Source organism: Rhinolophus ferrumequinum, chromosome 17, assembly GCF_004115265.2.
Source record: "Rhinolophus ferrumequinum isolate MPI-CBG mRhiFer1 chromosome 17, mRhiFer1_v1.p, whole genome shotgun sequence".
Taxonomy (NCBI): Eukaryota; Metazoa; Chordata; class Mammalia; order Chiroptera; family Rhinolophidae; genus Rhinolophus; species Rhinolophus ferrumequinum.
In genome coordinates this window covers 28414804-28424649 of record NC_046300.1, presented here as the reverse complement: position 1 = coordinate 28424649, position 9846 = coordinate 28414804, and the positions used below count along the sequence as shown (strand labels likewise).

Here is a 9846-nt window from a genome sequence, read left to right as displayed (position 1 = left end):
CTTAGTATAGCTTTTTATGTATTGCTAAATTTATTATTATTTTAGGTTTTGATGCTGTTTTAAGTGGAACTTTAAAAATTTACTATTTTCCAAATCTTTGCTTCTAGTATATTAACTTTGCATACTGTGGTCTTGTTAAATTTACTATTAGGTCTAGTAGATGTTTTGTGTATTCTTTAGGATTCACTAAGTAAACAATCGTGTCATCTGCCAATATTAATAATTTTAATTTTCCTTTCTAATCTTCGTGTTGTTTTTTTTGCCTTATTGCACTTTCTTAAACTTCTACTATAATGTAGAATAGAAATGGTAAGAGAGAATATTTTTGCCTTGATCATTCTCTTAAAGAGGAAGTGTGAATTCTTAAAGAGAAAAATGGAATGCCTCATAAATTTTGAGGCAATCCTTGTACAGGATCCATAGTAGTCATCTCTGCACTGTTCTAATGTTAGTATATATGTTGCCAAAATAAATACACATTCCTCTGCAAATCTCTAGCTTCCTTGAGGTCAGAACTTACGGTTGAGTCAACATTCTAGTCCAGCAAACTAGCATAATGCCTCAAACATGTAAGAATTTCAAAAAGCTTACTTAAAAATAACAGGATGAATTTAAAAGAAAAAAATGTTTTTAAGAGATAACTCTAAGAGTATTGGACTTTATTTCCCAGAGGATATTCCGTGGAATACTCATTCTGAGAGATGATATAATGTGTTAATTTTTTTAAATATATTTTTGTGAAATAAATTTGGGAGATTCTGGACTAAAAGAGAAATCAGATTTAACTATGTAATAGAGTGGACAATGTATACCTACAACTCGTGTGCATAAAATTCTGTGACATTTCAATGTAACTAAATTCCTTTTTAATTCCCATTTCTAATGATGGGTAAAAAACAATGCAAACTTTCCAGTTACAGGTAACCCAATCTTTTCCAGCTTAAAATCTTCTCACTTAGATAAATGTTCACTAAATTTAAAGTTTAAACTCTCTTCCAATTTTTTTCCTCTGCATGGCCTCTCATGATTTCCTTTTCAAAATGGTGTCTGGAATTGGGGTAAATGCCTCCTGGACTTTCACTAGTTGACCTCTGATATAGACCTATCTTGTCTCACCTAACTTTGGGCAGTGAATTTTTTTCTAACTGTGCCTGGTTCTCAAGTGACTGTAACAGGGGTAACTCATTGCCTGATCTCTTAGTAAAATCAGAGGCGTGAGAACCCTACCCTCATTCTCACTTCCAATGTTATGCTTCTCCTTGGGCCCCACTGACATGCTAAATCCTCTGCTTTTCAACTACAACATCACTCTGCTTTACTGTTTTCCATATGGGATCACCTTCCCATTTACTGTGGTGACTCATAGCACACCCACTGTCTTATTTTTCAACTATTTTTTTAATTGCCTCGATAGGAGCATAAGAGAAAATTTGAATTTCTTCCACATCACACATCTGTCAAGGAAGATTCCACTGGCAAAATTCCCTGATTTTCTGCCTAAATATGTGTACAGTCTTTTCTATTTCACTATAGCCAGCTTATAGTGGCACAAAAGGGGGTCTTGCAAGTCAGTGCTTTTTCAGAGTTACAACTTATAAGGAGAGTGCATGCACCCTAGCATTTAAACTTCCTTTTTAACCTGCCAGGGGTTTTCATCTCACCTCTCGGCATCCCTTTGCTACGACAAGTGAAACGGGGGTACGGGGTCACTAAAGGATCCAGACGACTTCTTTATTCTCTACCTATCCCTTCCAAATGTCTCCTTTTCCCTTCATGAAAAGCATCATGCTCCTTTCTATGTCTGGTAGGCATTCCTCATATGTCGTTGCTTTCCAGTTAACCTCTGAACATTATTTTTTTCTTTTTGGTAAAACTTAGTGATCTGTGATTCCACTAAGCATGGATCTTAATATATAAAACGCATTTGGAAGGCAAATATGTTAACCACTATATGACCTATGCAGAAAGATCTTTTGGAATTTACAAATTCATTCTCTCCCAATAAAGCTGGGATTTCAAGAATTTCTCTAGCCTTAGTCTTCACAAGTCCTCTTTTGGAAGTTGAATGTTGACGATTGATTCTGTCTCTTCAAATTCCTGCTATAATTATCCTAATTTTCTCTAAGGCACTGGGTGCTTCGGACTAAACAGGGTAGTGATCATTGGCAATGCAGAAGAAAAAAGCACATCGCTGTCTTCATCTTACTCACAACTTCTCAAATCTTTTAATGTGAGGACACATATTATGACTCTACAAGCATAGAAGATATGCTCTATAGCATTTTCCAATTTATTTGAATCCTTTTTCTTTAAAGAACATACAATCAGATTAATACTTTATTGGAGATACACAGAGGAGTGAAAGGCTGCCTTGCAAAACAGGAAAACTGGAACCAGTGATGCCAGTTAAGAGGTTACTTCATTTGTCCAGAAGAGAAGTGATGACGATTTGAACTGGAGAAATGGCAGTAGCCATGAAGAGGAGAAACAAATTCAATAAGTATTTAGAAACTGAGATTACATGATCTGGTGAGAACATTTATTCTAATGAAATGGGATCCCATATATTTCTATCTATTCTAATGAAATGGGATCCCATATATTTCTATCTATCACTGTGTTTTGTAAATTTTTAAATTTTAAGGAAGCTACTGGATGAAAACCAGAGGCATAGATATATGAAATAGATATAGAAGGAAAATGTATTTCTTTGGTGATGACATTGAAGGGAAATACTCCCAAGATACCCAATTATCTTTTATTCTGATCCTCTTCATCCATAAACTGTATAGAAAGGTTCCCCTTGACTTCTCAAGATCTTTAAAAACAGACCTACCAATGGAATGAGGACAATTGGAGAAAAAATTCCCAAACGTGCAGGTAAGTGAAATTCTGGATCGAAAGCAAGTTCAATGTTTTAAGCACCAAATTTTTTTTAACAACATGTTGGAATATCTTTCATAGGCCTCCACTGGTTTATATCCTTCACTTACTAAGCCTACTATAATGTGTTTATTGTAATGTGATTTGAACATAGAAGAAATAAAGGAGGGCAGATTTAGTCATAAAATTACATTAATTAATATTATTAAATATAGTATAAGACACTGCAAATATTTCAAGATTGATAGAATAGCACTGAATCATCAGAATAGAATTGGTGATTTTTAAACTAAAGAAAAAAATAATATCACTGTGCTGCTTTTGAGCAAGAATGGTAACAATTAGATAGAAATTACAATAGGATATGTCCCAGGGAAATAGCCTATTCTGCAATATCTTTCATATAGTGATAAAAATAATATGATAAAAATAACAATAAAGAAAATAAATTGGGAAGTGTGGCAGATTGCCAGAAAAAAAATGGCCATAATTATTTTCCTCTCTCCCTTTATTCATGCCCCTTTGTAATGTGACTTTGCAACTACTTTAATCAAAAGCTGAACTCTGCTTTCCCTCCCTTTGTACCTGTTCTGACCTTTGACTAAGGGAATTCAGTGTAAGTGACAGTTGCAAGCCAAGGCTTCAAGTGGCCTTGACACCTCTACTTTCTCTGCAGGAACTCTTCCTACCCTTCATGTGTACAAACCTGAGCTAGCCTGCTGGATGATGAAAAACCACATTGAGTAGGGATATGCCATCTCAACTGAAACCATGCTAGACCAACCAGATCTGATCATTGAATGCAGGTATGTGAGTACCAGCTGAGATCAGAACTGCCCAGAAAGACCCAGCCCAAATTGCCAATCTGTATAATCATAGAATAAATAAATGGCTGTTGTTGTTTAAAAACTCTAAATTTGGGGGTGATTTGTTATTCATTATTTAATTCAATGGTTCAGAATTTTTCTCTTCTTAACTATTTTAATCATTGTCAATATTCTACATCCCTTCTGCCTTCTACTCTCATCCTACAATTTCAGTTCCTAACCACTATTCTCATCCTACTACTTTTTACTCAAAAACAAAACAAAACAAAAACTTTATATGGGCTCCTGATTGCCCATATAAAAAAAGTATCAACAATTTTAATCTGTTATACAAGGTCTTCCATGATTTCTCCACAACTTAAATTTTGAATCTAAGCTTTTGCTACTTGTCTTCATTCACCCTCAATTTTCTCAAAATGAATTACCATATGTCCTTGACTATGAGACACCATTGACTGAAGAGTACATCATTCATTTAATAAATACCTTACTCCATAGCTTAAAAGATGGCAAGTTTTTTTAAATGATTCTAAGATAACTCATGGTATTCTAGACATTAACATATAAAAAGATAATGTGACTGAGAATTAAGGAAAGAAAGAATCCTCATGGTTTCCCCATGTCTTATATCTTGTCTGTCTTCTGTCCCTGTCTAGAACAATTTCTTCTGCTTTATATGATCCAGGTCTATAACTCAAATCCTACCTATCTAAAAATCTATTCAAATGTCCCCACTTTTAGAAGTCCTTGCGAATCTTTCTCTTCACTGAGGTAAATGTAATCACTCCTACATGAACTCCCCTAGAAAATCGTTAGAACCACTTAGAGGCTCTTGTCACTTCTTACTTTGTGTTGGCTACTGTTTTTCTTTGCTATTAGACTGTCTACAAGTTGAGGGCAATTCAGCATTTACTGAATATTTCACACCCTCTTTTTGCCATGCCAACTCAAAGTTCTAAGCACAATGTCTATTGAGTATTGCACAATATATATTTGTTAAGCAAATAGCTCAATGAAAAATACACATTTAATAAACCTCATGTTTCTAACACCTCGTTTTCATCTGTCACTAATTAACCATATGACCTTAGACAATTTATTTAACCTCATAGGGCTGAGGCCTCAAATGGCATAATAGATGAGATAACAGGAGTGCAAATACTCTGTATAAACTATAGACGGTAAATCAGGTCCAGATATTAGCATTGCTTCCTCCTCGGAGAAATAAGGCAGTTGAATCTGATTTATTTCAAAAACAGTCTGTAAGTAGCATTCCTCCATGACATGAGCTCAAGGTGCTACTTTTTCTTTAAGTCTGTTGGCTCAAAGTGTGAGGTGACTTAAAAACCAGTTATAGAACCTGCCTCCTAGCTTCTCTTGACAGCTCACATACTAAGGAATCCCTACTGTGATTATCATTCCAGACAGCTCTGCCCCATGTGGACAGGTCAAATGAGACCAGAAGTATTATGAACCATTGCTAATGAGGCTTCTCTCCTGTACTCTGACACCAAAGAAGCCATTCTCACAAAGAAAGAGATAGGTGTTATTAAGGTGATATAAATCACCCAAGAGTTTGGTTCAAAACTTTTTTTATTAGCTAAAACTTTTATTAATAAAAGTAGATTAAAAACATATTAAGAGTTCAATATTTTAAAGAATCACCCTTAGGAAATAGGCATATGGTGATTGTGTTGGCTATAATGATATATCATAATTAACAAGAGTACTACAGAGTCTCAGGTCCCACATCTCTGCATTGAGATGGATTTTCCAGTTCAGTTCAATACATTTCAATTCAATTCACTTTGATCCAATTTCTATTTGTTTCAACTCAAGGTAGCACTATGATATTGTGGAAAGAGCGTAGAATTTATCTCAGATCTTAGAATTCATGGCGTCAACATCAACTACTGCTTGTATGACATTTGGCAACCTACCTAATCTCTCTAAACTTTAATTTCCTCATCTGCAAAAAGGAGGTAATACTAGCCATCTCATAATAGATATAAAGTCCCCAGCACAATGATCATACGATTTTCCTCCTACTCTTTTAATTCATGTCAGTTCAATTTGACTTAGTTCAGTAAACATCACCTATTTAACGACTACAATGCTGGAACATAACAATGAAGTATGGTAGCATCATTGCAAATGTGGGCTTTAAGAAGCTTGAGCAATTCAAAAGTTTATCCCTAGGAAAATTGTCTAATTTGATTAAGTAATGAGTAAGACTATATTGGGCTATGATACAGATGTATTTAGTATGGAACACAAAGTGAAAGGAAATTTGGAGATTCTGTTCCTATGCCTATGAACACTTTAAGGTCTTCAGAAAACTCACCAAGAGACATCATATTGTGGCAAGTACTGGAATCTCAACAAAAACTTCCCAATTCCAATGATAAGTCCCAACTTGACAGATGTTAGAATGTTTTCTATCCACGCTGAATTTTAGTACATTCCCTCACTTAGGAATTTAATTGCTGCTAAGTTTTGATTAAACTTATAGCATATTATAAATTATTTATAATATTGAAGTAAAACACATTCTCCTGACTTTTGATTACAATGACACAAGGGATTCACAGGGGTTTAAGGGTATTTGAGACAGACTATGTTATGATATTATAATAGGCAGTGCCCCAAACTCAGCAGCTAAACACATAAAGTTTACTAATTGTGCTTGCAAAGTCTGTTACATGCTAGATACTTCTCCAGGTCAGCTGTCCTTCATGTGACGACTCAATGATTCAGCTGCTGTTTTTCTGTCATCTCAACACACACAGCCTTCAGGATTCCCACTCAAAAAGAAATGAGAGAGACTGGAAAATTGTGTATGGTCTTTTTCTGCCTCCATTTGGGAGGAACATATGTCAGTTCAGCTTATGTTTCATTGGCCAGATTTAGTCACATAGCTCTGCCTTACTGCAAGAATACTGGGAAACATTGACTTGTATATGTCCAGGTAGGAAAGAATGACCAGATATTGGTGCTTTATGTTATTAATATCTAATCCAGTGGGAAGATCTCAAAGAAAAGCCTCATATTTTCTCTATGAAATTTTGACGTCTTTACACTCTACTTTCCAATAAAAATGAATAAGTCTCCTTGAATTTTAGGAAGACAGTAGTCCCCTATAGCCAGGTCAGTGGACACAGCCTCAATGGAAGATATGAGTAAATCTAAGTATTTCAGGGGACTGCACTGGATCCCTCTTGTGTCATGCTCAATTCCACTATGCCAGACTTCTTTTTCCAGCTATTGCTGCAATAACTAGTCCCATATGGGCGTGGATTAGCTTTATGCAGACACAACTCTACTTTTGAGCTATGTCATGTATTACTCACCTCAGGCCCTAGGATTCTCTGATGCTGTAGCATGGGAAACCAACATCATCCTACTTAGAAGTGTGAATGATTTAAGGGATTAATAGATAAATAATTGCCCTTGCCATGTCACAGGTGGATAGGCCTGAGATACATTTCATAAGGTTTCTCAGAAAGTCCCATGGGATGAGCAACAGTCACATAGTAGTGGCCAACCTGATCATGCATCCTTGGCTTCATTTTTCTGCCTTTTTGATTCCATTCTGCCCATCTCTCACTTCTGTTTTCTCCTACCACAGTCAGTGGAACATGGGTTAAGACTGAGTATTATAGGACAATTACTAAAGCTTGAAACTCCTCCATACTCCATAACTCTTAATATGGTAGACTGGCCAAGTTTACTTAAGGGATTAATGAGACCCTAGAGGGGAAAAGATGAAAATATCCTTCCCTTTGCTTATGCATCAAGCTTGCATCTTGATGCACCAAGAGGGCCCCAAGTACATTTGGTCAGCAGCAGAAGACACTCAGGGTCCCTAAAGTGAATTTTATCATAAAGGTAAATAGAGGTGGGTCTTGGCTATTGACCTAGGCAGGGGTTGAGCACAGTGTGAAGGTGAGGGTGGAAATGTCGTCTAACCTGGACTTTGTAAACATGCTTGAGACACGGTAGTTGTGCATGTGAGAAGAATCCAGGCAGCTATAAAAATGGGAGCCCAGTCCTAAGGCAGTGTGGGCCCTGACAGGTAAGGTTACCCCTGACGGAGGTGCTTCTGCTTTCTGCCTGCCCGATAAGCCATTGTGCTGAGCAGTGATGTCAGAGTCGGTGTATGTTGGTCAGGCGTCAATGGGCACGATTTTGTAAGACCTGTGCTGTGTACAACACAGGATTCTGCAATTCATTCAACCAGAGTCTTGAAAGTAGAGTGGGCCCTGAGAACAGAACAGGCCATGGCAATGGTAATATCCGAGTTGCTGTGTATGGATGGAAGCCGCCTTACTCCAAGAGGATGGGCCTAGAATTCACACGAGTCAGTGCAGCAGAGCACTGAAACCCAATTAAAGTGGAATTGATGCCGGAAGAAGAGAGACTTGTTTGTGATAGCCCCGATGGAAGCTGGATTTGTAAAATGAGTCTTTTAAGCTTTATGGAAGAAGAGCAGACAATAAGGAGGCACCGTGGTTATGGACATATCATGATCGAAGTGCCATAGATTCCAGGCACATTTCTTACCCTTCAGTCATTCAAAAATAACAAACTGAAGCTATTTAGGCAAGAGCTTTGCGAGAGTTTAGATTTCTTGACTTTTGGCTATTGTGATTTTGTGCTGTGTTAACTTAGCTAAGCTGGAACTATGTATCCCAGAGTCTCCTTCCTTTGAAGGCTCCGGGCTACAGTTGGCTACCAGAAAACTGTGCATGGGGCTGGGAGGGCATAAGGGAAGCAGCAGCGTTTATGTTGAAAGGTTGGTGTAGGGTCAGGAGTAGTTGCACCTCACGCACACTGTCACAGGTGCACTGACTCACCTGGTTGGTGTGTGGCAGCCTATGCTCTTCCACCTCCCCCTGGCCTCCTACTCTGGCTTCTTGGACCGGGATTTTGTCTACCTTCATGATAATGGGCTGGCTTCTCCTGCAGATCACTCACATTAGGAAAGTTGGAGGTTTGGAGGTGGTGCAATACCCCTGTGGTTTCCACCTTGCACTTGTGGATTCCAGCCTGCCTTTGCCCACCCCCATTTCACAATCATCTTTCCTTTTATCACTGTCATACTTGCTGATGTCGGGCCCAGAACTAGATGCAAAAGCAATGGCCCTACATAACCTGTCTCACCAGCAACCAGAATTTCACATGGTAAAAACCCTTTGAGCAGCCCATTATTGGACACCACTTCCTAGTGTGTTGGCTTCTTTGATCACACCATGTCTAATACTGTAACCAAACAAAGTTTTGTGTTTCACAACTTTGGGCCAGAGGTGTTTCAACCTGTTTTGCCCTGACTCTACTTATGCTGTGTAGAATATGAGCAGGGGAAGAAAGAGATTGGGGTGGAAGCAGCGGTTTGTGAGAAAGTTCTTAGGGGATGTGCCCAGTGTGAAGACAGCAGCACAGCTGACACCACAACGTCAAATCCCTACAGGGAAGAAGGCAGTGAGGGAAATGAACGAGCAGGGATGGTGGCGACCAGAGAGCATACGCCTCACTAAAGGGAAGCAGCAAATACCTCAAGCCAATTGTTATCAGGTGAGATAAAAGATACTCAATATTGCTAGATCTAATTTTCCTGAAAAGCTGGAAATTCAAATTCTCATGCACAATTTCCCAGTTTTAAATGTCTGTAACAACAACAAAACCAAAAGACTAATAACTTTTTAAAAAATCAATGTTTGAACATAGCAAATACAGTCTATAGGCCAGATTAAGCCCAGGTTAAGCATGAACTCGAGTCAAATTATCTGGGTTCAAATCCACACTCCACCACTCAGAAGATATGTACCCTTGTACACGTTACTTCTGTACCTCAGTCCTTAGTCTATAAAATGAGACTAACAGCAGCAATCTCATGGGATGTCTATGAGGATCAAATGAGATACTAATATACTTTCTTGTTTCTTAAGACACTACTGAATGTAATATTTTATGTGTTCCTAAGAAAGAAAAGATGGCTGATAATTAAACTAGGACACAATGCTTTCCTATCACTTAGAATCGTTGTTTTATAATTATTGAAAGAGTTCTTTCAGTGTAGTTCCAACATAGATTTTTATCATTTACCACTCTTGAGCACATATGTAAAGGCAATACA

The 9846-nt window shown here is 37.6% G+C and overlaps 1 non-coding gene across 1 annotated transcript; it reads right to left on the bottom strand.

Moving 5' to 3' along the window:
- Positions 1 to 369: 369 nt before the first annotated feature.
- Positions 370 to 476, bottom strand: LOC117037358 (U6 spliceosomal RNA). The gene has a single exon (XR_004425506.1). It is a non-coding gene; the product is annotated as a U6 spliceosomal RNA (small nuclear RNA).
- Positions 477 to 9846: the final 9370 nt, after the last annotated feature.